Raw genomic sequence first — 26,363 nt, forward strand, 5'->3', positions numbered from 1 at the left:
TGGTGACTGCAGCCGGCTGCCCGAGGCCCGGCCTCCTGCTCTGCTCGCCGGGCTGCCGCGGCTGTCAGAGCTGCCGCCGTCTCCGGCATAAAGGGGAGTCGCGCCTCGCCTCGGCCGACACAAATCCAACTGCGCCTCGCGCTTAAAGGGGAGGCGTGCGGAGGAGGGGTGGGGCGCCGCGGAAGAGGGGGTGTCGCACGCTCGGCGCCAGGAGGGGCTGGTTGAGCCGGGTGAGGGCTTGCGCCCCGCGGACGGGAGAGCCCAGCGCTCAGACGTCGCCGACCTGAGTGCCTGTTCCCGGCTTCCCGCTCCCAACGCTGCGCGTCCCCACCCCGCCCGGAGGGTCTGACGCTCCCTTTGGACTCTGCTCCTTCAGGCCGGACGTGTCTGGGCGGGTTGCGTGGAAATTCAAGGGAAGCTTGGGGCTCCTTCCCGGGGGACCGGCTTTTTCTCCTTGGAGCACGGTGGTCCGTTTGGCCGCGGGAGGCGCCGGCGGGCGCATCCCCTGAGCGAACGCAGACGGGGCTCCCCTCTGCTGAAGTCAACGTGCCCGCCAAATACAGTTCTCTAACGGCCTTCAACTTTTTTCCTGAGTACTTTTTAGAAAGTCTGACCTTTTAGGTCTGTATTGTTTTCAGACAGCTTCAGAGTTTTCCTGGCCCCACCCAGGAACCCTGAGTCAAAAGAAAAAAGAAAAATATTACTGAATTAAATACAGTACTGAAGACAGGAGACCTGGGACGTGGCATAGCTACTCAGTTAAGGCTACATAACACAGGGTGTGGTGTCTTTCTTTTGACAGTGAAGTCCAAATAAGGGAAAAAACAGCCACCCTAGCGGGAGAACAGCTGTTGATCCTAGTAACTTGTAATGGAGGAAGATATGTTTTTGCTTCTTTTTACCCGGTATACCACCTTTTCACGTGACGCCAACAAAGTTTAGGTGGCCACTTAGAACTCATTTGGGCCTGTTGCTCTGACAAGAGGTTTCCCCAGAAGCAAACATTTACTATTACTGTGGTTTTTACCTAAGCTTTGTTCTAGTGCTTTCCGTTTATGAAGAGATGCTTTCTTGTCCGCCCCCTCCCCCAGTCCAAGCACAGACACAGGTTTAAAACCTGTGTGGTATTTTATTACCATGTATAAAACTCAGAGGAAAACATAGGAAGACCACTCTTTGACATAAATCACAGCAAGATTTTTTTGATCCACCTTCTAGAGTAATAGAAATGAAAACAAAAATAAATGGGACTTAATGAAACTTAAAAGCTTTTGCACAGCAAAGGAAACCATAAAGAAGATGAAAAGACAACCCTCATATTGGGAGAAAATATTTGCAAACGAATCAATGGACAAAGGATTAATCTCCAAAATATATAAACAGCTCATGCAGCTCAATATTCAAAAAACAACCCAATCCAAAACTGAGCAGAAGACCTACATAGACATTTCTCCAAAGAAGACATACAGATGGCCAAGAAGAACATGAAGCTGCTCAGCATCACTAATTATTAGAGAAACGCAAATCAAAACTACAATGAGGTATCACCTCACACCAGTTAGAATGGGTATCATCAGAAAATCTACAAACAACAAATGCTGGAGAGGGTGTGGAGAAGAGGGAGCCCTCTTGCACTGTTGGTGGGAATGTAAATTGATACAGCCACTATGGAGAACAGTATGGAGGTTCCTTAAAAAACTAAAAATAGAATTACCATATGACCCAGCAATCCCACTAGTGGGCATATACCCAGAGAAAACCATAATTCAGAAAGACACATGCACCCCAGTGGTCACTGCAGCACTATTTAGAATAGCCAGATCATGGGAGCAGCCTAAATGCCCATCGACAGATGAATGGTTAAAGAAGATGTGGTACATATATACAGTGGAATATTACTCAGCCATAAAAAGGAACAAAATTGGGTCATTTGTAGAGACGTGGATGGACCTAGAGACTCATACAGAGTGAAGTAGGTCAGAAAGAGAAAAACAAATATCGTCTATTAGTGCATATATGTGGAATCTAGAAAAATGGTACAGATGAACCAGTCTGCAAGGCAGATATAGAGACATAGATGTAGAGAACAAACGTATGGACACCAAGGGGGGAAAGCGGCAGGGGTGGGTGCTGGTGGTGTGATGAATTGGGCGATTGGGATTGACGTGTATACACTGATGTGTATAAAATAAGTAACTAATAAGAACCTGCTGTATAAAAAATTAAAATTAAATTAAATTTTTAAAAACCCTGTGTGGTATTTTATTGCTGGCAAATAAACCCGTTTTTCATTGATTTTCAGTTTGGGTTAAGAGACTAAGGTAATTTCTAAGTATGATAAGTACTGGTTTAATTCGTTCTTTCATTCATTCAATAAATAAATATTAATTGAGCACCCAGACATTGTTCTAGTTGATTGGTTATATACTTGAGCAAAATACAAAAACCCCAGGGCTTGTGGATATTACATAAGTATAAGTAATAAATAACAAGTAATAAATGTAATAAACAAGAAAATCAAATAGGATAATAAAGCTGATAGGTGATATGTAAAAAAGAAAACAAACCAATGGAGATGAGGAAGACTAAAGGTAGAGCTGCTTTGGGGAGAAATATCAGGAATTCAGTTTTGGACTTTGTTACATTTGAGATATCTATTAGAAATTCGAGTGGAGACCTTGAGTAAGCAGTTGTACATATGAGTCCAGGGTTAAGAAGGGTGGTCCAAGCTAGGGATATATGAGAGATAGCCGCATTTTTTTAAAGATGAGAGTTATGTTTTATTCGGTCCCGTTACTGAGGACTGCAGCCCAGGAGACAGATAGCTCTGAGGAACTGTACCAAAGAGGTAAGGGAGGAGCCCAGATATATAGGCGTTTTTGCCAGTTCAGTAGTATGATCTAAAAGTCATCAGAAACTTATATTTGTCAAAAAGTAGAGAGGTGTCAGCATTTAAATGATATTTAAAGCCACAAAACTAGACAAGATCACCAAGGGAGTGAGTATAAATAGAAGAGAAGCAAGGAGGAAACCTTGCAACTTCGAGGCAGGAGAGTGGATGAGCCAGCAAAGGAGGCTGAGAAGGAACAGCCAGTGAAGTAGGTGAGCCAAGAGTGAGGTGCCTGGAAGCCAAGTGAATATAATGTTATCAAGAAGGTGTGAGTGCTCAGTATGTGAGTGAGGACTGAGAATTGACTATTGGATTTGGTGCCATGGAGCCACTGGTAATATTTCAGTGGAGCAAAAGGGGAAAAACGATTGGAATGGGTTTAAGAAAAAAATGGGAGGAGAGGAATTGGAGATAGCTAATATTATAGGCAATTCTTTTGAGAAGATTTCCTGCAAAGGGGAGCCCCAAAATGGTGATGGGGAGCCCACTACCACAGTAACTGGTGGTGGAAGTGGAGCCAAAAGTGGGTTGGCCAAAAAATTGGGAGAAATATTTGTTTTTGATGAGAATGATCTAGAAGATAAGGAAAATTTTACGAAGGGGCAAGAAGAGAGAATTGCTGGAGCAGTGTCCTTGAGAAGGAAAGAGTTTAGAATCTAGCACACAAATGAAAGGATTATCTATAGACAGGAACACAGTCTGTTCATCTATGGAAACTGGCAGGCAGGTGGTAGAAGTGGCGGTGGGAATCTGTGGAAGTTCTCTTCTGACTGTTTCAGTTTTCTCAGAGACATAGGAAGTCAGGTCATCAGCGGGGAGGAGATTCAGAAGAGCAAGGGAAGGTGAAGAGAGAAGCGAAGGTGCGAAATAGTCATCCAGGAGAATGGAAAGATGAATAGACTAGGAAAAAAATATCATATGCTTGCTGAGTGTCATTAAGGGCCCACTTGAGTTCATGGTCATAAATTTAAGTGGGATAAGTCAGTGTGCTTGTGCTTTTTTTCCTCCAGCAATAATTGACTGCCAGGATGCAGGCTCGGAGTCGGCTTAGAATTCTATGTAATCAGGTTTTACCAAGGAAATAAGAGCAAGGAGAGAGGACCAAGGAAGTCAAGGATGTAAGTAAGGGAGTGATTATGATTCACCGTGGAGTTTAAAATGAGGGAAGAGTAGATATGGAGAGATTAAGGACAGAAAAAGGTGGTAGGATCAGTGAATTGCCAGTCCTTGTGGGGTTGAGGGACTGTAGGAGTCAGAGAACAAGGGGGAATGATCTGAAAAGATAGGTATAACATGAAGGGTCTAGCTCCATTTTTGATACTCAATGACAGCTATCAAGCCCCACCACTTCTCTTTTCTCTGTGCCTGACATCTGTGAAAACTGATAAGAAAGCCCAGGTGCTTGCTCCTTTGGTGTCAGTGGGAAGTTCAAACTATGCAAGACCCAGTCCATGTGAAGGACCATTCACCCTGGCCCCATCCACTCCCAACCACCATAAACCCTAAGAAAGTCTCCTTTCTCTGCTCCCTCAAGCCATATTCAGATCAGTTTGGAGCCTGCCCTGCTCTCCCCAGAAAGCTTCTTTATGTATGCAGCAAACTTTTTCATACACTGAAAAAGTTGGTACATGTGTAGCATCATCAATCTTGACATCCAAAACAACATTTAAGTAGAGGAATCTTTCTCACTTCTGCAGAGTGACCACAACAATGTGGTAGTTAGAATGGGATGCATGAAATTAAGATTATGAAGAAGTGATGAAGTCTAGGGTGGAATCTGAAAATGGCAGTGAATGGCTGAGGAGTGTGGAATACAGTGTCACTAGAAGAGAGTCAAAGAGAGAGTATCATGAGGATTATCTATGTATATATTAAAAACAACAAGATTTAGGACAAGGGAGATGCTGGATAGGATGCCAGTAGTCAAAAGCTAAAATCCTTGAGAAATAAGGCAGAGTGATCTATGAGCGAGTTAGGGGACTACCACAATGAGGAGAGTGATAACATCAGAGGACATGAGTTAAAAAAACAAATACTGGGTAGGGGGAAGAATTAGATAGGAGGTGGGGAGAATAACCTGAGAGAAACAATGAAGAGCAAAGAGGATCCCTCTCCCACCTCCAAGTCCAGTGGTACAAGGGCTCTGGGAAGGCTGCAGGGACAACAGCATCCACCGGGGGTGAACCAGCTTTGCTTTAGAACAGGAAGGTGAAGGAAATATTCAGAGAAGAGACTGAGGATACAAAGGTTTTTGATGAAGATGGACTGTGAATGCCAGAGGACACAGTGGAAGAGTCTCAGAAATTGGGGAGTGTGGTAAAGGGATTCAAAATAGGTGATGTGAAGAGCTTTGAGTGAGTTAGGGGGTGGGAGACAAAGAGTGACCGGAGAGTCTGGAACTTCTTATGGTAAAGGATATAAACACCGATAACAAGGACAAAGTTTCAACCAAATGAAAAGAAATGATTGTTCATTTTCCATATAGAGTCAACAAAGATTAAGTGTAGTTAACATTTTCTTATTTGAAAGGGGAAAATTAGTTTAGATCATTTTCATTTCTCACTTGGGTAGTTTATCTTGTTATCCCATGTAGAACAGCAGCTACCCCAGGGTCCATCCTGGGAACCTTGTAGGTGGGTTTGATGAGCTCTCATACCACTGGACTTGCACTTTTGGCTTTAAATCCATCTATGTGAGTCCCAAGATGGGTCCAAGCAGGTTGACCTGTAGCAAATTTGGATTAGAAACCTTCTACCTCTTGACCTTGCTCTCCTTCCCACACTCATTACAGTGGCCCTATGAATTCTTGATGTCCTATGCTGGACCTACAAATATTTAAATTTACCTGTTTACCTAGCAGCTATTCTTATGGAACTTAAAAGTTTGTTTTTCTAAATAAAAGCTAGTTAATCCAAAACTAATTGTTGTGTAGCTGATCCATATGGTTGTGTTCAGAGGTGCTAATCTGTGGCCTCTCAGTCCTCATGTATAACATAACTTTGGTCTTACAGAGACAAAGGAGCAGCTCCAGTGATTTCAAATATAGGAAAAATCAAGATCAATGGTCTTTGGACTTTTTTGTTTACATATTCCCAAAAGAATTTTGAAAAATACATGCATATCTTCCTCATTTTTATGTCAGCATACAAATTTTTTCTCATAAAATTGAACAATTGTAAAGGAAGTTATTTCCAGCATTATGTTCTAAATATTGGCATTTAAAAATAAATTAGTTACACAATTCTTAAGTATGTCCAGTTGAATATAAATATCATCTTGATTTAATATAATTGAAAGAGTATCACCCACTTGAAGAGTAAATGAAACATTGTTTCTTTAGCTATCAGAAATGTAACAATTGTTCCCTTTTCTTCCTCTTAAACTTTAATAATTCCACTTCCCTTATAGCATTTTTTCCTATTATATACTTTATGCATTCTAATCTATTTTTCAACCGACCACATTTCTCTGCAATAAAAAAGACATTTTAATGCCTTTTACTTTCATTTTAAAATTTATTTTAATTTTTGAACATGTAATACTTTCACCTAGTTCAAAAATAAAACCTAAACAAAAACATACATTGAGAAGTCTTATTCCCACACTCTTGCCTTTCTACCTTGTCCCTACCCACATAGATAATCACTTTTATTAATTTTTATTGTATTCTTCCAGTGCCAGTGTTCCTTTATAAATAGAAGCAAAATTGAATGTATTTTAAAAATTGAATATATATTTCATCCCCCTTTTATTACATAAAAGATGGATTACTTTATTATATATATATTTTTTAACTGCAGAATGACAATCTACTATTTATTTATTTATTTGGCTGTGCCAGGTTTTTTTAAGTTCTGGCATGTGGGAGTTTTAGTTGTGGCATGCGGGATCTAGTTCCCTGACCAGAGATTGAACCCGGACCCCCTGCACTGGGAGCGCGGAGTCTCAACCACTGGACCACCAGGAAAGTCCCTCTACTAATTAGTAATACTGAAAATATACCGATTAGACCAATATCAAATCACACTTCTAATAAGAAGTCTTTCTTTCCTTTTTCTCTGGATAGTGGGGTTGGATCACAGAACTCAACTTACATTCTTCAAGGACATTTCGGAAAGCTAGATGCTTTTAGTTCTTTGCATTCAACTCCAATGAGAGCAGAGGTTGCAAATGGCAGCCCTGGGCAGACACATTTTGTTTGACTGGTCCAACATTTACAGATCAGGACATTTTACATAAAGCTCCAAATTTTTGACTCTTTTGGAAATCAGATCATCAGCTAACCAAGGCTTTCATTCACTCAGCAACAATGAGCTGGCACTGAGTACCACATCCTCCTCCTTGAGGGGGCCCAGGTGCTGCAGTTTGCCATGGTCCCCCTCACTCTTCAATTTTCCTGCCCCAGCCCCCAGAACTTATTTATTTTTCCAGTCTGGTCCCTGTAGGCATTTGACTTTATGACCTCTGAGTTAACCACAGAGTGATTTGGGAAAGTAGACCCAATCAGGAGCATCTTTGAAGCTTCAAAATGGGAAACAAGAAAGGAACTAGTGAAGAGTATAAGAGGACATTAGGCTCTGGATTAATAATGCAATTAAAAAAGAACCCATGTTTCACCGGAACTTCCCTAGAGAAAAGAATAGACAAATGAATTACTTACTCAAACTCTTTAGCCTGTATCCACTAGATGGCTTAGGGTAGAGGTTAGGCAAGGTGGAGACTGAGTTTGTACTCCAGGAAAAATGAAGTCTGTTGTGTTTTAGACTAGACGAAAATGAGAGACAGGGCTCTGTTTTATCTTCTATGAAAAGGCAAATTGGATATTGGAATAAAAAAATACAATGGTTCTCTCATTTTCCACTACCACCACCACCAAGTATTATGAACCTTTTATGTCCAAAATGTTATGAAATGATGTTAAGAGTAAGGAACACAGAAACTTTTTTTTTTTAATTTATTTTTGGCTGCGTTGGGTCTTTGTTGCTGCACACAGGGTTTCTCTAGTGGCGGTGAGCGGGAGCTACTCCTTGCGGTGCGCGGGCTTCTCATTGCGGTGCCTTCTCTTGTTGCAGAGCACGGGCTCTAGGGCACGCAGGCTTCAGTAGTTGTGGCTCACAGGCTCTAGAGTGCAGGCTCAGTAGTTATAGCTCATGGGCTTAGTTGCTCCACGGCATGTGGAATCTTCTCAGACCAGGGCTCAAACCCGTGTCCCCTGCATTGGCAGGTGGATCCTTAATCACTGCAGTGCCAGGGAAGCTTTGGAACACAGAAACTTAAGATGAAGTAGAGCAAGTATTTTGTGTATCTGGTTTTTATATGGAATGCTTCAGAAAAGAAAAAAGGGAATAATTAGAATTCTAGGTCATTGTTATGTCTCTAATACCTAGCACAGTACCTGGCATATAGAAGGTAATTCATAAATATTTGTTGAAAGAATGAATAAATGAAGCTGCCAGGAGAATATAAGGTATAAGAATAGAATAGATTTTAAAGAAGTTTTTAACTTGAAAGCAACATTCAGAATCTGAAACAGAATCATTTATTCCATTCCTTATTCTTATCTGTACATTCACTGAGACATTTTGGGGGAATAGTTCCTCAGGAAAAAGAATAGCCTATAGGGGCTTCCCTGGTGGCTCACCGGTTAAGAATCTGCCTGCCAATGCAGGGGACACGGGTTCGAGCTCTGGTCTGGGAAGATCTCACATGCCGCGGAGCACCTAGGCCCACGAGCCATGGCCGCTGAGCCTGCGCTCTAGAGCCCGTGAGCCACAACTACTGAGCTCAGGTGCCACAAACACTGAAGCCCACGCACCTAGAGCCTGTGCTCCGCAACAAGAGAAGACACTGCAATGAGAAGCCTGCGCACCACAAGGAAGAGTAGCCCCCACTTGCCGCAACTAGAGAAAGCCCGCACGCAGCAACGAAGACCCAATGCAGCCAAAAATTAATTAATTTTTTAAAAAGTGCAGAGGAAACAGATATGAGTGAAGGATGAGAGTAGAATGGACTTAAAAAAAAAAAAAGAATAGCCTATAATAATTTGGTGCTAGGATTTTGTCTTACTTGGCACATAATACTAAAATTCTGGAAATTGAAATCCCCCCTAATGAAAAGGTTGCAATAAAAGACCTGTATTGAGAACTCACAATGACTGTAGCAAGTGTGTCAAAAATTATTATATAAAACCTGTCACATGGGAGTTATTGAAGGGATTACCTTATTAGGGTGAATTATGGTCTTCAGCAGGATATGAACTTGTCCTGAGACTGAGAATATTTTCAGCCTCTGACAGTAGTCTCAGGGTTTCATACAGACAAACTGTTAATGTCATAGTATTCAAACAGCATTCCACAATACGGTTTGACTACCCTCTTAATTTGGTTTATGGGATATGCCATGCTCTCTAAAGGGGAAAATTGCATAGAGACATAATGCAGCAAGAGATGACCTGGTAGCACTGCCAGAACACAGTTCATTGGGTGATTTGTAGTGTTTCTTTCCTTCTGAAGACCAGTCCTAAATATTTCCCAATTCTCTTGAACACAAGAATAACCACCCTAATCCAGGAAACAGCCGATTCACTCAGATGATAGCAGAGCTCTTAGAGGACCCATCTGTTTCCTTGCTGATTACCCCAAGTAAAATCCAGTTATAACCAACCAATCCAGAAAATGTCATAAGGATTCCAAACTTCATGTTGCACATACTCCTTATCTTTTCCTGAGGTTTTTTTACCCCCTTTCTTTTTTCTCTTTTTCTCCGTGTTTCTTATTTCCATGTAATGATTAGGAGCTATCTAGAGACAGATAAACTGTCTGGTTCTGCCACTTTCTAGCTGTGTCACCTCAGGCAAGTTACTTAAAATCTCTATGCTTCAGTTTCATCTTTAGTAATAGGTTAATAAACTTGTGTGAGGATTAAATGAGGTTATATGTTATAAAGCTCTTAGCATAATACCTAGCGCAGAGTAAGCACTACACACAGAGATGTCTAAAATGCCATGTTGCCAGGAATTCCCTGGAGGTCCAGTGGTTAGGACTTGGCATTTTCATTGCAGGTTCAATCCCTGGTCAGATCCCTGAAAGCCACACAGTGCAGCCAATAAAATAATAAAATAAAATGCTGGAAGACCATGTAAGATTACTTTTTTTTGATGAAAAGAAACAATAAAAGGAGTTTTGTGTTTTTTTTAAGTTCAAAGGTATACTGAATAAGTAGGCTTGTTTATAACCATTCTTGAAATTTATTATTGAACAACTTCATGGAGAGTCAGCATCTTCAAGAAACTTTCCCAAAAAGCTTTAGGTAAAAACCCATTTTTGAGTTTTAGGGGAATGAGCTTTTCCACACAAATTAATTCTCTTAGAAAACAAAACTCGTCCCTTAGGTACCAACTCTTATAAAACTTTAGACCATTGTTACATTAATAGAGATCATTTTGAACTATATCACCCAAGTCCCTATCTTATTAAACAGATTATAATGAACACAATTTAACAATTTCTTAGTGCTGTAGGATCATACAATACAGAATCACACATCTGGCATCTTGGAGGTAGGCTGGGTATGGCCCTCTAATACCAGAGAGGGGAAGAGAACCAGTCTTGAACATATCCACTGGGATAGGATTAGAACTTGGAAATACTGACATGCCAGCAAGTGTTCAAAATATTTCTAGGCATCAGGCCATAGTTCACTAAGCAGTTGTCAATGAGAGGTCCAAGGCAGCAGTTGATCACTGAGTCAAGTTGACAGAAAATCAGGCAGTTCAGGGGGAGATAGTATTCTGGGATTCAGACTAGCAGGTTGGAAGTGGTAACTGGAAGATCTGTCTAAAAATTGTCATCTGTGTGAAGGGCAGGTTTCTAGACCTAGAGGTGACCAACTGTGCTGGACAGGCAACTGGAACACAAATTCTGGAATAGGGATCAAGGCAAAGGTCTAACTATTAGAATAGGGACACATGGAGAGAGGTAAAGTTTAGAATCTTATCTAGATTAAACCAGTGGCAAGGATGACTTGACCCCAGGTCACAGACTGTGGAGGTGGAGTTCGTTAAAAATCTTTCTCAGGTGAACAGACATTGAGTAATTTCCCCCAGGTCATACTGTGAGGCTGCACACCTGGAATTTTATCACAGGCTGTCTGATTCCCTACACATTTCTGCTGTTTTGCTCTATTCACTTTAAAATAAAATAAAGGTTATACTACTCTGGAAAATACTAAAATAACTGGATTTGTTTTTCTGATTCCAAGGAAAACTACAATCGTACAATTCTAGGGTCACATCATTTATAAATTTTGAAGGGACAAGAAAAATATATTCATAAGAAAAATACACTGTTGGTAAGGAATAGCTTTCTATATACGTACCTTAAAAATTAACTCTCATAGGGCTTCCCTGGTGGCACAGTGGTTGAGAGTCCGCCTGCCGATGCAGGGGACACGGGTTCGTGCCCCGGTCTGGGAAGATCCCATATGCCGCGGAGCGGCTGGGCCCGTGAGCCATGGCCGCTGAGCCTGCGCATCCGGAGCCTGTGCTCTGCAACGGGAGAGGCCACAACAGTGAGAGGCCCAAGTACCGAAAAAAAAAAAAAAAAAATTAACTTTCATAAATTCCTAAAATCTAAAAGTAAAGCTTTCAAAAGGAGCCAGTGTATCCCTATGAAAATAGCACGATTCAATTGTACCCATTTAAAAGAAATTCGTATATTCAAAATTTCATAATAAGCTAAAAGCATATAGTTCAAAGGAACAAAATTTTCTTGATATGAAAAATAGAATATTATTAAGAATCAATGCTCTGTCTGGTTCTTTAAATTATTCTTAGATAATTATTGTTCTATTATAAGTATTACCAACAATAAATGGCTTTCTCTTAGAATTCAGATTTTTTTAACTTTATACTCTTTATTATTGCCTTTTGAGATTCAGATCTAAAGAAGGCTAAACAACCTTGCACTCTAATCTTGCATTTCCTCTTTCCAGAAAGGTATTTCCTTGTAATTGCTCCATCTCAGGCTCTAAAAGTATCAGTTGTGGGGTTGTGAATAATGATAGCACTTTGCAAAGACAGGTAAAAAAAAAATCAAACAGGTAAGGAAAGTTAGAAGTGGATGTCTGCTAGGCAGTGGGCCAGGAAGCATGAAAAAACAGTTTAGAAATACACAAGAACCAAAAAAAAAAAAAAAATCAGTGATCCAGAAGCCAAAGGTAGGCAAAATTCAGAGTGTGCCAGAAACCAGGCAAGTAGACAGCAACCAAGTTGACCAGACATCCCAAAGGAATGCTTTAGGAGACCAGGAATACCCAAAGCCAGGCAGACAGGAACCCAGTGAGCAAAAAGAGGTAAGAGCACTGCCTCTGCAAGATGTCTGGACAGCAGAAGTCAAGCACCCAGGCAAAGAAGTCTACAAAGAAAACTTGATTCTCAGGCAAACGTGTCCAGCTTGGGACTGTCAGGAGAAGTAGAAAAATGGACACCTAGTTGCCCGGGGAATACAGAGTTGGTCCATCCAGGGCAGGTCTTTCCTTTTCCTTGTTAACAAAAGATTTGACTCAACGACTAGCTAGCCTTTTTTTTCTTTTCACTTTTGGATACTTTAATCCAGATAAGAGTTTACAGCACTCTGTTGCTCTCTTCCTAGGTAATGTGACATTCTTAATCGGTTTCCACAGATGCTGCTCTAATTCAACTTGGCAAGAGGCTTACAAGGTCTCAGGACAAGTTGAAAACTGAAAATAGATCCTGCCCATAGACTCAGCATGACTGGAGAGCTTGCTTCTTAATAATCCCACACCAAGTCAGTACTTGTGTCTAGGACATCCTATTCTATCTCAGTGTGGGTCTGATTTTGTTCCAAAGGTTGGTTTCTTATTAAAACAGAAGTATTAACAGCTAGTACCATGTTATTTTCTCCCTCTTTACAGAATGCTAATAAAGTTCTACAGATATGAGTCTGGTGACATTTCCCTTCTCTTTATAAAGCATAAGTCTCACAGAACCCACACCCTGTCGAGGCCATCTGGGGAAACAGAATCTTTTATCTCTGTAGGCAGAGGGTTTATCGGTTTCACTTCCTTCTTTTAGGCTGGGGACCATCTCATGTAGTTACATACAGCTGGCCCTCCATACCCGTGGTTTCCACATCCAAAGATTGAACCAACAGCAGACCAAAATTATTTGAAAAAAATTTCAGAAAGTTCCAAAAAGCAAACCTTGAAATTATACTGTGCAGACAACTATTTACATAGCACTTGCATTGTATTATGTATTTTAAGTAATCTAGAGATGATTTAAAGTATATGGGAGGTTGTGTGTAGGTTATATGCAAATACTACACCATTTTATATTAGGGACATGAGCATCTGTGAATGTTGGTATCCTCGGGGGTTCTGGAACTAATCTCTGGCAGATACCAAGGTCTACTATACATTGATAAATGACTCTCTGCTCCTGCCTTACTTGACTAGGTTGATAGGAGAAGTTGAGGGCATTTCCTTAGAAGATAAGATTGCTTTTACATTGGGTTCACGGAATGAGGACTGATGGATCCAGTTTTCCCTTTCCCCCTCATCTTCACAGTCACTACAAGGTCTGACAGGGAATTCCAGCCACCTTCATTCTTGTAGAGACCCCTGTGATGACTGTTGTTTATATGGATTTGGACCAGACTACCTGAGTTTGAATCCCAGCTCTATTATTGTCTAGCGATATGACCTTGGGTAAATTATTTCTCTGGTGCCTAGTTTTATCATCACTGAAAGATAAAAAAATGATACTTAAGTCACAGACTTTGTGAATTAAACAAAATAATATAACTGAAAGTGTTTTGCGTATTGCAAGTTTTCTGTGGAGATTAACATAGCATTAAGTTAAAGCCTTTGTACCTGAAGGGGATGGGGCAGACACTGATCCCTGTAGGTTATCCATCCAGACCTATTTACATTTGAGACTATTCTTTCACAGTGAATAATTTCATTTAAAAAAACAACAACAACACAACTCCCCAAGGGCTCTTTTTCTATAGATGGCTTTCCTCTTGAGTAGATGGAAATTTCCAGTGTGCTGGTCCCTAGAGAACATTTAGCTTAAATCCCCAATACCAGTAGCTGGATTGGGATCAGTTTTACACCCGAGAAAACAGGGTTAGAAAGGTTGGATCATTTACTATAGCTCACAGATAGTCATTATTTAAAATGCTTCAGTGGCACTCCACCTGTCTGCTGGCATAGCCTCAGCTAGCACCAATGTCCCTCAGATGTCTGCATTTCACCGCGGCTCCTCTTTCAGTTCCCCCATTGTACTGTGCTCCCTCCTGCCACATGGCTTTTGCACACACTTTTCCTCCTTCCCAAAATGCTTCTTACTTCTTCCTATCCTCTCCCCAAACTTCTAGATATCCTGCAGATCTAGGATCTGCAGAAGAAGTCTTCCCTGACTCCCAAGACAAGTTCTGATTCCACATCATATGCTACCAAAGCCTACTTATGGCTTGTAATTACATTTGTGAGATTATTTGATTAGTGCCTGTCTTCACTTCTAGATTATAAACTCTATGAGGGCACATGCCATGTTTGTTTTTTGTTTACCATTGTATCCACAGAACCTGTGTGCCCAGTACATAGTAAAATAGTGATAAATATTTAAATGAATGAACAAACTAACTGGGTCTAGAGTTCAAGTTTTATGACATTTTTCACTAACCCAAAACACAATAGCTTGCTGTAGACAGTATTGACTTTATAAGGTTCTGTGACCCTCATGGTCACTCTAGAGTTGTGATAATAGGGTTTGATGTTAATATTGAGGACACTGGTGTTAATATGGTATAATCAGAATCATTGCACAAGACTTCGGCAATCATGTGAGATTTAACAAATTATATGCTCCAAAGGTAAAGTGAATCCCTTAGTACACTTTATTTATTTATTCTATTTATTTATTTTTTTGCGGTACACGGGCTCTTCACTGTTGTGACCTCTCCTGTTGCGGAGCACAGGCTCTGGACGCGCAGGCTCAGCGGCCATGGCTCATGGGCCCAGCCACTCCGCGGCATCTGGAATCTTCGCGGACTGGGGCACGAACCCGTGTCCCCTGCATCAGCAGGCAGACTCTCAACCACTGCGTCACCAAGGAAGCCCTATTTTTTTTTTTAAAAAAGAATTTGGAGTCATTTATAGAAATACATAAAATATAACAATAAAAATCTACTAATATAAATGAGAAAAGGGAGCAAAGGGAAAGTAAAAAGGTAGAAAAATATAACACCTAGGGTTGAAAATAGAATAGAGTAGAATAGAATAGAATAGAATGGAATAGAATACCCAGGCACTAAAAATTCATCTGTGAACTTCTACATAGATACAGAGAAAAACACAAATTTGGCTCAGAGGTTCCTAATGCCCAAGGGAAAGCAAAGCTACTACAAGATTCACAGTATCCATAAGATAAAAGAGGACAAGATGCTCAGGAAAAAATGTTGCTTTTCCTATATTGTTGTGATGTCCAGAAAATGTTCTTAATAACAGTTCTACAGTATTATACCGTGGTGACTATAATTTGACTGTTTCTTAAAATACCTCTCAGTGTAGACTCAAGGCAAAATGCCAAATGTAGGTCAGAAAAGGGTCATGTCATGAGGGAGAGGGGTGTTGGGACAATGTGGCCCAAGAAATCTCTCCAGGGATCTGTCCCCAGACCTAACAAAATTTAGAATGGCTAGAGAATAGGTCCATTCCCATCGGGCTGTTCTCCTTGAGCATGATTTTTACAACTAAACTTTTGTTAATAATTCAACACCAGAAAATTCAAGGTTGTATTTTCTGATAAGAGCCTGAAGTGTAGAAGTCCTATGGTATAATTAAGCATAAACCAACCTAGAATTGGTACCCTTTATGAAAGGAAAGCAACTAACAACTATGCATACCTAAATGGAGAGTGATTCAACTTTTTCATGGAGGTAGACAGGAAAATGCAGGGCCACGCTTTTCCTCAGATCATACTTTTGGGGAGTCCTTTTTTTTTGGCCACAGAGTCTTAACCCCTGGACCACGAGGGAAGTCCCTTAGGGCGTCCATTTTCACACACACAACAGGCATACAGTGTGAAATCTTAGCAGGAAAGAAAAGAGTTTAATTACAAAGTAATAAACACTTGTAAAATAGTCACACCACACAGAAAGCCTTCCTACCTGCATCTTCTCTGTTCTCACTGCCTCTGGGTACCCACTATGGATGGTTTCTTGTGTCTCTTTCCAGACCTTTATCTACGCACAACCTTAAGGAAATCCCGAAGGACGGGGTGACGATACCCCTAACACTATATATTATGATTCTCTTTTTTTCATGGAGAGCAGATGAGATGAACAGGCTGTAACTACTGTCTATTATTCTTAAGCAAGGTACACCAAGACTGTGTGATCCTTCCAAGAAGATAAGACTCATATCTGCAATAAAGGAGAATTTATGGAGCATCCATAAGCACCCTGCTTTACACTTCTTAGTACAGAAAGCATTGCTTGCTTTTTGTGTTTCTACAAAAGACTGAGGAGAAATCTGTCTGTCTCTCAGGGCCTCAAGAAAGGGGTCAAGGTTGGCCATAATCATGGGCTCACAATTTATGCTCTGGGGAAATTAGTAGAAGACATCTGAACATCTTCCTGCTTTGGAACATTTGCTCGCTTGGTTTGGAAAAGGTTTGACAGAGAGAGAGGACATCCCTCTTGCTGTTGACACTCATTGTCTAGTGAGCAGAGCCAATCCCATTCAGATCACTGAGGAAGCTCACCTTCAGGCAGAAGTGCAGGGGTAGTACGATTGGTATCAGGACAACTCCTGGTCGGACTGCAAAACAACACACACACACACACACACACACCTCTCCCACAGTAAAACAAAACAAACCTATTTTACAACTCTCTCTCTCTTGCTATTCTTTGATTTTTATCTCATTGCTATTCTTTAAAAAAATGAAAATACAGTCCTAGAGAGATAAGGAATCCCAAATTTTGACAGGGTCTCTATACATGTATTTTTTTCTTTTTTACATCTTTATTGGAGTATAATTGCTTTACAATGGTGTGCTAGCTTCTGCTTTATAACAAAGTGAATCAGTTATACATATACATATGTCCCCATATCTCTTGCGTCTCCCTCCCTCCCACCCTCCCTATCCCACCCCTCCAGGTGGTCACAAAGCACCGAGCTGATCTCCCTGTGCTATGCGGCTGCTTCCCACTAGCTATCTATTTCACGTTTGGTAGTGTATATATGTCCATGCCACTCTCTCGCTTTGTCACACCTTACCCTCCCCCCTCCCCATATCCTCAAGTCCATTCTCTAGTAGGTCTGTGTCTTTATTTTTAAAATAAATGAGATTATATTTTATATACTGTTGTGTAATTTGCTCTTTCCATTTAACTATATCACCTACGTGCCAACACCTAAATTCATCCTACTTTCTACAATAGTTTTATGTATATACCATAGGGCCATAGTTATAAAAAACCTTGTTATAAAATTGTTTTAAAATGTACCATCAGGGCTTCCCTGGTGGCGCAGTGGTTAAGAACCCACCTGCCAAGGCAGGGGACATGGGTTTGAGCCCTGGTCTGGGAAGATCCCACATGCCGCGGAGCAACTAAGCCCATGTGCCGCAACGACTGAGCCTGCACTCTAGAGCCTGTGAGCCACAACTACTGAGTCCTTGTGCTACAACTACTGAAGCCTGTGCGCCTAGAGCCCATGCTTCGCAACAAGAGAAGCCACCACAACGAGAAGCCCATGCACTGCAAAGAAGAGTAGTCCCTGCTTACTGCAACTAGAGAAAGCCCGCACACAGCAACAAAGACCCAACGCAGCCAAAAAAAAAAAAGTACCATCATATGAATATACCATAATTTATTGAAACTGTTTTTATTAATAAATGTTTTACTTTGTCTCCAACTTTCCTTTGTTTAAATAATGCTCTGATGAGTATCCTTATGCGTGGTTTTCTGGAGTGAAGTTTCCTGAAAGTAAATTGCTGGTCAAAAGATACATTCATTTTAAATTGTGAACAGTATTGGAAATTTTTTTCCACAAATGTGGTACCAATTTACATTCTCATAATAGTATATTAAAATGTCTGTTTCCTCATTAAGAGGAATTGAATATTATCCAGTTTTTGAAACTTTGTCAATCTTCTAAGCAAACAAAAAAGTATCCTCCTTTTGCTTTAATAATAATTTCCCTAATTAGAAGTGATATTGTGCATTGTTTTATATGTTTACCAGGCATTTATATTCCTTCTTATGTGAATTGCTTCAAAGGTAGTATTAATTCTTTAGTGAAACTGGACCCTTTGGAGGCTGCGCAAGGGCCAAAACTGGTCCCTTAGCATTCTTTTTGGTTAACAATTGAGCTTAGAAGGTATATTGTCTCAGGTAACATAAATGAGGGGTGAGTAATGTAGCCAAGCGAGCCTCAAGTGTAACTGGAGCAGGGATTGAAAACCTTCAGGACCCTTCTTTCAGTCTTCGCTCCCTTCCGCACATTGGCTTTCCTGAGGATGATCCCATGACTTCCAAGGGCTCCCAAGTTTCCATCTCCCATCTTAGTCACTCCCATTGGTCCAGCTTAGGTCATGCATCCATCTCTGTGACCAATGAGCTGTTAAGATGATTGGCAGCCTTTACTAGAAACACACACTTTGTAAGAGAAAAGGAGTTGTCTTCAAAAAAGAAAAGGATATGGCAAAGACTGATTAGATGTCTCTTAATATCCTCATTCTCCCTTTTCCTCTTACATCTGTACACATGGCAGCTCAGAATGAAACGTCCCCTAGTTCTCGTGGCCTGCGTGTGGTCATGTGACTAGCCATAAGTTCTAGCCAATGGGATGTAAGCAGAAGAGTGTATACACAATTTCTAAGTATCCTAACAGGAGGGGCATACTTCTTTTCTCCTTCCTGCTTCCTGGAAGGGAAATGTCTGGCTGGACCCGGAGTAGCCATGATCACAAAATGGAAACTGTAGCAACAAATTAGAAGGAATCTGGGTCCCTAATCATCATGGAGTCATACCAGCCCTGAACTGCCTAGATTTATGAAAGAGAAGAATAAACCTCTAGAATTTTTAGCTCCTAGCTTTTAAAATTTGCTGTCACTTGCAGTCAAAAATAATATTAACTGATGCAAAAGGTAATATTATACTAAAAGGAAAAGTTGGTGGGTTAAAAAGAAAAAGAATGTTTACTGCAAATATTTGGTTAATATGTTTTTCTAAATCTCCCATTAGTTATCCACAAGGTTAACTTCCTCACTTCCCTCAAGTCCTTGCTAAATTATCACTTTTATTACAATTTTTAAACATTTTTATTCGAGTATAATAGTATACAGTAAACTGCATATATTTGAAGTGTATTATTTGGTAAGTTTTGATGTATTTATACATACACCCGTGAAGCAATCACCATGATCAAGGTAGGGAATGTATTCATCACCCTCACAAGTTTTCATGTGCACCTGTACACCCTCCCTAGCCACTCCCTACCCAGGTAAACCCTGATCTATTTTCTGTCACTATGGATTTGTTTGATTTTCTAGGGTTTTATATAAATGGAATAATACAGTACGTACTTTTTTTAGGGGATCTGAATTCTTCCACTCAGCATAATTATGTTGAGATTTATTCATGCTGTTTTGTGTAACTATAGTTCATTGTTTAAAAAGAAACAGACTCACAGATATAAAGAACAAATTAGTGGCTTCCAGTGGGGAGAGGAAAAAGGGGAGAGGGAATGTAGGGGTAGGAGATTAAGAGGTATAAACTATCATGTATAAAATAAGCTATAAGGATATATTGTACAACACAGGGAATAGAGGCATTATTTTATAATAATTATAAATGGAGCATAACTTTTAAAAACTGTGAATCACTATATTGTACACCCATAACTCATACAATATTGTTCATCAACTATTCTTAGGAATAGGATAGGAAATTTTTAAAAATACCATCATACTCACCCTCAGGACTTAGCATTCCTGAAGCAGATCAGAATGCTCCAGGTTGGCAAGAAGCCTCTCTAGATTCCAAGTTGCCACCAAAGGATGTAGTGGCTTGCACATTAAAAAGGTCACCTATGGGGCTTCCCTGGTGGTGCAGTGGTTGAGAGTCCGCCTGCCGATGCAGGGGACACGGGTTCGTGCCCCGGTCCGGGAAGATCCCACATACCGCGGAGCGGCTGGACCCGTGAGCCATGGCCGCTGAGACTGTGCGTCCGGAGCCTGTGCTCCGCAATGGGAGAGACCACCCCAGGACCATTTGTTAATTACTGCTGGGGTAATTTACAAAAATTGAGATTTGACGACTTGAAGAAATAAAGATTTCCACAAATGCCTGACGTACTCATGCAGACAGAAAAAGAAAAAAAAAGTTCACTGTTTTTTATTCTGAGTAGCAGGCCATTGCATGGTTATACCACAATTTGTTTATCCATTCCCCCTTCAGTAGACATTTGGGTTGCTTCCAGTTTGGGACTATTACAATTAAATCTGCTATGAACATTCACGTACAGGCATTTGTATAAACATATGCTTACTTTCCTCCTGAGTAAATACTAGAAGTTGGTTGGATCATGGGATAGACGTATATTTAACATTTTAAAAGACTTCCAAACTGGTTGGTATAATTTTAAATTCCCACCAGCAATATACAAAGTTTTAGTTTCTCCATATCCTTGCGAACACTTTATATTATCTGTCTTTTTTTATTATAGTGCCTGCATGGTGGTTTCTCATTGTGGTTTAAATTTGCATTTCCCTAAGTACTAATGATGGCATCTTTTCATGTGTTTATTTGCCATCTATATACCTTCTTTGGTGAAGACATACAAACTTTTTGCCCATTATTTATTTTATTGGATTGTTTGTCTTATTGAGTTGTAAAAGTTCTTCATATATTCTGAATAAAAGTCATTTATAAGATACATGCATTGAAAATGTTTTCTCCTAGTCAGTGACTTGCCTTTTCATTCTCTTAGCAATATCTTTTGAAAAGTGGAAGTTTTAAATTTTGATGAAATCAAATTTATCATTTTCTTTCATGGATTGTGCGTTTTATCTAAGAAATCTTTACCTAACCTAAGATCACAAAGATGTTATCCTTTTTTTTCCAGAAGTGTTACAGTTTTAGGTTTTACACTTAAGTTATGATCCATCTAAGTTAATTTTTGCAGATGGTATGAGCTGTGGATTGAAGTTCATTGTTTTGCATTAGAATATACAATTGTTCCAATTCCATTTGTTGAAAAAAACTACTTCTGTTCCACTGAGTCTACTTTGTACAGTTGCTGAGTCTTTTCCTCACTCTCTATTCTATTGTCTTGATCTATATGTCTACCTTTACACTAATACCACACCATCTTGAATAGTATAGCTTTATAATAAGTCTTGAAATCAGATAGTGTTTGCCTTCCAACTTTGTTCTTTTTTCTTTTCAAAAACATTTTGCCTATTTTTTTGAGTTGTTTTTTTTTTTACTTTTGACTTTTTTTTGACTTCTGCATATCCACATAAATTTCAGAGTTAGCTTGTCAATTTCTATGAAAAAGCCTACTGAGATTTTGTTTGGAATTGCATTGAATCTATAGAACAAATTGGGAAGAACTGACATTTTAACAATATTTCCATTTATTTAGTTATTTTTTCATTTCTCTCAACAGTGTTTTATAGTTTTCAGTGTACAGGTCTTTCACATCTTATGTCAGATTTATCCCTAAGTATTTCATATTTTTTGACATATTTTCAATTGTAAATGATATTTAAAAATTTTAATGTCTGATTGTTTGTTGAAAATATATAGGCATATAGTCAATTTTTGTATGTTAATCTTGTATCCTGAGACCTTGCTAAACTCATTTATTAGTCCTAGTAGATTTTTGGAGAGTCTGCTAGATTTTGTACATACATAATTATTTTATCTGTGAATAAAGATAATTTTACTCTTTCTTTCAGATCTGGGTTTTTCCCCCTTGACTTACTTCTCTGGTTAGACCCTCTAGGATGAAGCTGAATAGAAGTGGTGAGGATGAATATCATTGGCTTGTTTCTAATCTCAGGTGGAAAGCATCCTATCTTTCACTATTAAGTATGATGTTACCTATAGGTTTTTGATGTATGCCATTATCAAGTTGATGAAGTTCCTTTCTAATCTTAGTTCATTGAGAGTTTTTATTGGCAAAGGATGCTGGATTTTGTTGAATGTTTTTTCTCCATCTATTGAGATGGTCACATGACTTTTCTTCCAGTTTGTTAATATGGTGTGTTACACTGATTGACTTTCAAATGTTAAACTGATCTTGCATTCCTGGGATAAACCCTATTTGGCTATGATGTATTATTTCTTTTATATATTGTTGAATTTGACTTCAAATATTTTTAGAATTTTTGCACTGTGTTCATGTGGCATATTGGTCTATATATAGTTTCCTTGTAATGTCTGTGTCTGATTTTGGTATCAGGATAATACGGGTCTTATAGATTAAGTTAGGGGAAAACCCCTACTTTTCAATTTTCTGAGAGAGTTTGTGCAGAATTGGTATTATTTCTTCCTTCAATGTTGTTTAGAATTTAACAGTGAAACAATCTGGGCCTGGAGTTTTCTTCCTTTTCCAAAAAATCATTCATTCATTTTAAAAAATTTTAAAAGAAAGGCAGACTGCCACATTCAGTGCCTTATTTGGATGTGTTTAGCATCTTAGAAACTCAGCTGCTTATATCCTCCTACTAATGGACCATGAGGACTTGTGGAGTTTTCTTTGTAGGAAGGTTTTCAACCACAGATTTAATTCTTTAATTGATATAGAGCTATTCAAGTTCCTTATTTCTTCTTGAGTAAATTTTAATAGTTTGTGTCTTTCAAAGAATTTGATAGTTTATCTATGCTGTTGAATTTATAAGTACAAAGTTATTGATAATATTCTCTTATTGTCTTTTTAATAGCTGTAGAATCTTTAGTGATGTCACCATTTTCATTCTTGATATTGGTAATTTGTATATTCTCTGTTTTTCTCTGACAAATCTGGCTATAGATTTATTAATTTATCAATTTTATTGATCTCCTCAATTAGCTTTTGGTTTTATTAATTTTTTCTTTATTTTTTTCTATTTAATTTATACATATTTTTATCTCCATTTTTTCCTGTTTACTCTGGGTTTAATTTGTTCTTTTTTTTTTTTCCTGTGCTATCATTGGATTTATTTTATTTTATATATTTTTTGGAGTATAGTTGATTTACAATGTTGTGTTATAATTTGCTCTTCTTTTTTTTTTTTGCGGTACACGGGCCTCTCACTGTTCCGCGGCATGTGGGAATCTTCCCAGACCAGGGCACGAACCCGCGTCCCCTGCATTGGCAGGCGGACTCTCAACCACTGCGCCACCAGGGAAGCCCGCTCTTCTTAAGACAATTTCTTAAGGTAGTTTCTTAAATTTCCAAGGTAGTTTGTCTGTTTTGTTGTTGTGGTGGTGGTGGTGGTTTCTGGCAGGAGAAGTCTAGTTCCTGTATCCCATCATGCCTGGAAACAGAAGTTAGAGTTAATTAATAGGAATTAGCTCTTCATCAAAATTTATTGATCATAGAACCCAGATCTTTCCTTCTATATACTTTTTAGATCTACTGATTCCAGATCTGTCATTTGATACCAGTACTGCTGAATAGGCATCAGACTCCTATAAATGGTTTTTTTTTAATTTGTTTTTCATTTGTTTCTCTGAACAAAATTAGAATTAATGGTTCTTTCTGAGTGAAAAATTGCTCCTTTCTATGTTCTATGGCCTTTCTTTGTATTTTGTGATCTTAGGTCTTAGCATATTTCTGGGGTTTGAGGAAAATAACAGCATGCTTGGCAGTCTAAGTGAATAAATTATGCTTTTTTAAATTTCAAGGATCTAATGATACCCTGGGGTTTATCCATGTGTGCTCAAGAGGAGTAAGTGATGGCTTCTACGGTTCAGTGGGATAATAAATGATGGTATCTAGGGTTCTGGATACCCAGTTTTGGCTGAACTGTGCAATTTGGCAACATTCCTTACGGACAGCCTTAGGATTCAGAGGAAACTAATGGGATTGATGGATCTTGCTACATCTGGAAGTTTTTCTAAAGTTTGACTCTGTGGTGGTTTTAAAATATGTCCACATGGGCTTCCCTGGTGGCGCAGTGGTTGAGAGTCTGCCTGCCGATGCAGGGGACACGGGTTCGTGCCCTGGTCTGGGAAGATCCCACATGCCATGGAGTGGCTGGGCCCGTGAGCCATGGTTGCTGAGCCTGCGCGTCAGGAGCCTGTGCTCCGCAACAGGAGAGGCCACAACAGTGACCCGCGTACCGCAAAAAAAAAAAAAGTCCACAAATTCTGTGATATTCTCCCCTGCAAGAGTCTTTCTTTCCTTTAAGTGTTGACTGGACTTAGTGAATTACTTCTAACATATTGAATATGACATAATTGACGTGTCAATTCCAAGACTAGACCATAAAAGACAATGTAATTGCAGCTTCTAAGTTAGTCTCTCTTGGATCACTCATTCTAGGGGAAACCAGCTACCATGTTGTGTGGAAAGCTCTGCTCTACAAGAAACTGAACCAACAGCCATGTGAGTGAGCCATCTTGGAAGCAGACCTTCAGCTCCATAAGGCTTCAAACAACATCTTTACTACTAAGGATTCTGACCTTTGGAAACTGTGTAAAATAATAAATGCTGTTTTAACTGCTAATTTGGGGGCGATTTATTATGCAGCAATAGATAACTAATACAGATTCACTGTGAAATAGTTTCTGAGACTTGAGGTAAATAATAGTGGGTTTCTAGAACTCAGAAGGTACCAAGGTAAATTTTTTTGCCGGACACTGTAAGGAGCTCTCAGAACATTGATGGAAAAATAACAAGATGGGTTCGGAGGGTCCAGGGAAAATGGGTGACAAATGCATCAGCAATGCAGCTTTCTGTGGAAAGTGATTCTCTGGTTCTAGGGAAAGTGCTGGAGGTTTTATATAGTGAAAAAAGAGCCACACAGATTTTAGAGAGTTCAAGAGATAAAAGGCAAAGATTCTGGAGCTCAGAAGGTAAAGGCCTATTTTCTGGTGCAGTGAAAAAAGAGGAGCTTCTTTTACTTTCCCCCTTTTTAATTTAACACTATTACATTCAGAATCTGTAGAAAATATAGATAAGCAAAAAGAAGAAAATAAAAATCACCATATAGGAAAACCACTGTTAACATTTTTGGTTTGTTACTCTAACAAATAAATAAATACAGACAAAGCAGACAGACAGACAGTGTATACTTCAACTGGCCCTTTAGAAGGTCATTTCGGCATTCTGTGAGCCTGGCTGCATCTAGATGATGTGGCATGTGATATGATGAGTAGAGTACATGGTCGTAGGTCCATGGAATGGACCATAGAATACATAGGTCCATACATAGGACCATAGACTATATAGATCCATACCTGCACCTTTGCTCTAAATCAGGTCACCTGATCAGATATTATGCTGTGTGGGATGCTATGCCTGTGGCTCAAGCATTTCAAAAGCCTCTGTATAGGAGTCCTGGCTGAGGCTCTGTGGGTAGGAAAGGAAAACTCATACCTGGAATAGGTATTATCTTTGTAAGAGGGAGTCACTAGCTCTTTTAGAATAGGAGAGCTCCAATGTCCAGGATGATTTCTTTGAGGAATAATGTTATATTGGGAGCTTAACATTGGTCTCTGTTGCTGACACGTTAGACATTCAGAGGCAGCAGTGTTGTTAACTATGAGTCCATGCTGTTTGGACCACATGTAGCCTCCATCTCTGCCACATGATCATGCCATTTATATGCCCATCATGTCAGCTCTGGGACTGCTGATGATGACGTCTGGTTAATATCAATTAGCTGAGCCATTTTGTCTACTTGGTTGTTTAGTGTCTGGTGCATGTTTCCTGGTGGGTGTTAACATGTGACACAAATATTTTCACACTTGTACCTCCTCTCACATTTTCATACACATTCCTCTACCCAGACCCCTTTGTCCGTGCTCTTCCAATTTTTTTTTTCCCCAGGCCTCCAACCAAACAGCCAAGCCATTGCCCACAACTCAGGAATCTATATGTATGCTTACCTCAGGCCATTTCTCCTTCCACCAAAGCAGATGAACAGGTTCTCTGCTAACTCTGTCATTTGGGAAAATTTGCCCTCTCCACTGTCTTCCAAGACCAACTCTGAATGTGGCTATGAGGCAGTCATCCATTTTTAGCCTGTAGGTACTTAGACCCATCTATAAACCAGTCTTCGGCTTTTCTCACTGCTTTACCTGGTCATACGGAGCCCTTCATTAGGCCGTGGGTACAAGCCATGGGAGGAGAAATAGCACAACTATGATAGGTGACATGAGAGTCTGAGATATTTGCTCATACAGCTTACTTGTGCCCTCTGGCCCTGTTTGAACTTGAT

Source organism: Neophocaena asiaeorientalis, unplaced genomic scaffold, assembly GCF_003031525.2.
Source record: "Neophocaena asiaeorientalis asiaeorientalis breed wild unplaced genomic scaffold, Neophocaena_asiaeorientalis_V1.1 scaffold317, whole genome shotgun sequence".
Classification (NCBI taxonomy): domain Eukaryota; kingdom Metazoa; phylum Chordata; class Mammalia; order Artiodactyla; family Phocoenidae; genus Neophocaena; species Neophocaena asiaeorientalis.